This window comes from Nicotiana sylvestris, chromosome 2 (assembly GCF_000393655.2).
Source record: "Nicotiana sylvestris chromosome 2, ASM39365v2, whole genome shotgun sequence".
Classification (NCBI taxonomy): Eukaryota; Viridiplantae; Streptophyta; class Magnoliopsida; order Solanales; family Solanaceae; genus Nicotiana; species Nicotiana sylvestris.
The window spans coordinates 44,714,185-44,719,642 of NC_091058.1; positions in this window are offsets into that span (position 1 = coordinate 44,714,185).

Consider the following 5,458-nt stretch of genomic DNA (forward strand, 5'->3'; position numbering starts at 1 on the left):
ATTTGTGTCCACGCATTGCGCGAGTACTAATGCTAGTAATATTTAGTAGGCGTTTGGACATAAGAATTATAAAATTCGAAAAAATGGTGAAATTTTTTTTTCAAGTAAAAATGTTATTTGAAATTTAGAGTTGTATTTGGACATAATTTTCAGTTTGGGTTGTTTTTGAAGTTTTGTGAGTGATTTGAGTGAAAATTTTGAAAAACAGCTTTTTACAATTTTTCAAATTTTCGAAAATTACCAAAATACATCTTCAAGTGAAAATTGGAAATTTTATGAACAAACGCTGATTTTGAAAAAAAGTAAAAAAAATTTAGAAAAATCTTCCATCAAATTTTATGTCCAAACGGGCACTTAGATGATTAAAACTACAAGCAAGTCATTAAAATTTAAAAAATATCTTGGTTTCAGAGTTTTAGAAGTACTTTAAAGAAGTGTTTTAATTTTCTCACAATTGACTTTAGGAAATCGTAAGTTGGGATTAGATGAAACAGGGTGATTGCACCTATATTCAGTCAGAGTCCGAAACTGAAATGATACCTTTTTGGGCATAAAATACCTTTATACAATTTTTAAAAAAAGTTATATTTCTAACTAAAATATAGTATTATACTATGTTTTACATTAACGGAAAGTTAGTCGTTAAAGTTAAAGGCAGTATAATACTGCGTTTCCCTTAAAAGGTAGTATTATACTGCATTTTACACTAATTTTTGGACGATTCTTAATAATTATGTGCGTCAATTTCAACATTTTTAGAATTTTGTTAGTTTTATAAATAAAATAATTAATTTTAAAATTGGACAGAGTAATTATCTATGGGTTCCATGCTCGATATTTGAGACCCAATAGCACCAAGTTATCCTTAATTATTATGTGTGTCAATTTCAATATTTTTAGAATTTTGTTAGTTTTATAAATAAAATAATTAATTTTAAAATTGGACAGAGTAATTATCTATGGGTTCCAGGCTCAATATTTGAGGCCTAGTAGCACCAAGCTATCCTGAGTTATTATGTGTCTCAATTTCAACATTTTTAGAATTTTATTAGTTTTATAAATTATATAATTAGTTTTATAATTGGACAGAGTAATTATCTATGGGTTCCAGGCTCGATATTTGAGGCCCAGTAGCACCAAGCTATCCTTAATTATTATATGTGTCAATTTCAATATTTTTAGAATTTTGTTAGTTTAATAAATAAAGTAATTAATTTTAAAATTAGACAGAGTAATTATCTATGGGTTCCAGACTCGATATTTGAGGCCCAGTAGCACCAAGCTATCCTTAATTATTATGTGTGTCAATTTCAATATTTTTAGAATTTTGTTAGTTTTATAAATAAAATAATTAATTATTGTCACGACCCGGATTTCCCAACCTCGGGGATCGTGATGGCGCCTACTAATAGGAGCTAGGCAAGCCAAACCTTAACTACTTGCTATGCTTCCATATTGTTTCATTTTAACAAACACAAGGCGATAACATGATAACAGCGGAACTTTAAATAATTTAGCGAAAGTCAACAATTAAATATCTTAAGTCTACGTCTATTACAACTTTTAAAACCTCAAATACCCATAACCTGGTGTCACAGTGTCACAGACTATCTAATATTTCTACATACAAGGTCTGAAGAAATAACAGTACGATGTTTCCGGATGAGAGAAAATGAAACAGGAAGTAGAGATAGAGGGAGACGCCAGGGCCTGCGGATGCCTGCAGTTTACCTTGGGTCTCCGGGTGGACTGAAGGAAGCACTCCAACTACTGTCCGAAAACTGCTCCTGAATCTGCACACAGTGCAGAGTGTAGTATCAGCACAACTGACCCCATATACTGGTAAGTGTCTAGCCTAACCTCGGCGAAGTAGTGACGAGGCTAGGACCAGACTACCAAATAAACCTGTGCAGTTCAAATGTATATACAGCGGAAAAGAAATACAGAAAATAACCAGTCAACGTGGGAGGGGGAAACATGTTGTGGGGGAGATAACAGTTCCGAATAGAAAACATCAAGTAAGGAAAGAAACAACATAACTCGAATATCAACAAGGAATCAGAAATCAACAATTTGCATGGCGTCACCCTTCGTGCTTTTACTCTCGTCCTCTCCAAAGCAATTTTATAATAAAAATGTGCACGACATCACCCTTCGTTCTTTTACTTTCGTCCTCACTAAATCAATCATATAATAAAGATGTGCACGACACCACCCTTCGTGTTTTTCTCTCTTTCCTCACCATATAATCAATGAAAATCGGTACGGAATGGTACATCGTAAGGCACGACATCACCCTTCGTGCTTTACACTCTTTCTTCACAATAGAAAACAATGCAGCATCACCCTTCGTGCTCTAACACGCTTCCTCACCCAAACAACAATCACAAGAAAAGGGGCAAGGGAATAAACAAAATAGTAATAGAGATACCGGCAAGGAAACAACAGCTAAACAATTAAATCCCGACAAGGGAACAACATCAATAATCTCAACATTCCGGCAAGAGAGATAATCAACAAAGCAACAATATCCCGGCAAGGGGACAATTTAATAACTTTTTCTCTTTCTTTAACTTTTATTTCAAACTCACTTTACCAGTTGAGTCAATGCTCCAAAGGGTTCAATCATCTCATATACTTTCACAATTCATAATATAACTTGAGCCAATGCTCCAAAGGGTTCAATCATCTCATATACTTTCACAATTCATAATATAACTTGAGCCAATGCTCCTCGATGTTCAAAGGTTACAATTCCTTCCACAAACTTTCCATAACTATTAGAAATCATCACGAAGGCATGAAAGATACAACGAAATCAAGATCTTCAAAATTTAAAGACTCACGGTCATGCTAGACACCAACGTATAGATACTCTTCACCATGCCTATATGTCGTACTTAACAATTATCACGTAGCAAATAAGATGCAACTCCTAATCCCTCAAACTAAGGTTAGACCAAACACTTACCTCGATGCCTCGAACATAACTCAAGTTTCAATTATAGCTTTACCCCTCGATTCCACCGCCAATTCGCTTGTATCTAGTCACAATTTACTTAATTACATTAATAAACGCTAAATGAATCGATTTGAATACATGAAAAAAGAGTTTTTCAAAGTTTTACCCAAAAAGTCAAAATCGCCCCCGGGCCCACGTTGTCAAAACCTGAGGTTCGAACCAAAACCCGATTACCCATTCCCCCATGAGCTCAAATATGTAATTTATTTTGAAATCGGACCTCAAATCGAGGTCCAAATCCCGAATTTTTGAAAAACCTAGGTTCTACCCAAAACACCCAATTCTCTCATGAAAATAATTGATTTGAAGTTGGAATCATGTTAAAAGATGTTAATGATTGAAGAAAACTAGTTAAAAACGACTTACAATTGATTTGGAGAAGAAAAATTGTTTAAAAAATCGCCTTTTATATTTTTGGGGTTTTTGAAAAAGGCAAAATAACTGAAAATCTCGCCTATTTATACCCCTCTCAGACCCCCTGTGCGGACCGCACAAAATGGACTGCGGCCGCACAGACCTTCCTGAGGTATTGTGGTCCAGTGCCCTGTGCGGACCACACGAAATGGACTGCGGCTGCACAGGCCCCCACCGCGCACCGCCCGAAACTGACTGCGGACCGCACTGGCCCCCTTTCGCGGTCGCACACGTTTTTGTGCGGACCGCACTGGCGGCTTTAGAGACATGCAACTTCTAGTTTTAAATCTAAAACATCCCGAACCTACCCGAAACTCATCCGAGCCCTCAGAACTCCAAACCAATTGTGCATACTAACTCAAAAACATCATATGGACCTACTCGTGTAATCAAATCGCAAAATAACATCACAAACATCAAATTAAGTCTCGAGATCAATGAAATTTTCTCAAAACTTCTTTAAACATAAATTTTGCGATTTAAGTCCGAATCTTGTCTCATGACATCCGTTTTTTACCAAAATCCACAGAAATGTCTTAAATCATATATAAGACCTGTACCGGGCGCCGGAACCAAAATACGGGCCCGATACCATCATGTTCTAATCAAATTTCATTTCAAATTTCTTTAAACAATTCCAGAAAACAATTTCCTTTAAAAATTTATTTCTCGGGCTTGGGATCTCGGAATTCGATTCCAGGCATACACCCAAGTCCCATATTTTCCTACGGACCCTTCGAGACCGTCAAATCACGGGTCCGGATCCGTTTATCCAAAATGTTGACCGAAGTCAAATTAACTCATTTTATAATCAAAACTTATCGTTTTTCACAGATTATCATATTTAAGCTTTCCGGTTACGCGCCCGGATTACACACGCAAATCGAGGTAATTCTAAATGAGGTTTTCAAAGCCTTAGAACATGGAAGTTTCGTTTTAAAATAAGTGATGACCTTTTGGGTCGTCACATCCTCCACCTCTAAAACAACCGTTCGTCCTCGAACGGACAGAAGAAGGAAGTACCTGAGTTGGGGAAAAGATGGGGATAACGGCTCCGCATATCGGACTCGAACTCCCAAATCGATGCCTCAGGAGGCTGACCTCTCCACTAAACATGAATAGAAGGAAAACTCTTCGACCTCAACTGACGAACCTGCCGGTCTAGAATAGCTACCGGCTCCTCCTCATAAGACAAGTCTTGTCCAACTGGACAATGCTAAAATCTAACATGTAGGATGGATTGCCGTGATATTTCCGGAGCATGGACACGTGAAACACTGGATGCATGACTGATAAGCTCGGCGGTAATGCAAGTCTATAAGCCACCTCTCCCACTCAATCAAGAATCTCAAACGGACCGATGAACCTAGGGCTAAGCTTGCCCTTCTTCCCAAAATCTTATCACGCCCTTCATAGGCGGCACTCGGAGCAATACCCGCTCTCCAACCATAAAAGCCACATCTCGAACCTTGCAGTCTGCATAACTCTTTTGCCTGGACTGAGTTGTACGAAGCCTATCCTAAATAATCCTGACCTTGTCCAAAGCCTCCTGTACCAGATCCGTACCCAACAATCGAGCCTCTCCCGGCTTAAACCATCCAACCGGAGATCGACACCGCCTACCATATAAAGCCTCATAAGGAGCCATCTGGATACTCGATTGGTAACTGTTGTTGTAGGCAAACTCTTTTAAAGGCAAAAACTGATCCCACGAGCCTCCAAAGTCAATGACACAAGCTCGGAGCATATCTTCCAAAATCTGAATAGTCCGCTCGGACTGCCCGTCCGTCTGAGGATGAAATGTTGTACTCAACTCAACCTGGGTGTCAATCTCTCTCTGAACTGCTCTCCATAAACACGAGGTAAACTGCGTACCTCGGTCTGAAATGATAGATACAGGCACACCATGAAGACGAACAATCTCCCGGATATAGATCTCAGCTAACCTCTCGGATGAATTGGAGACTGCCACATGAATGATATGCGCTGACTTGGTCAGCCTATCAATAATGACCCATACTG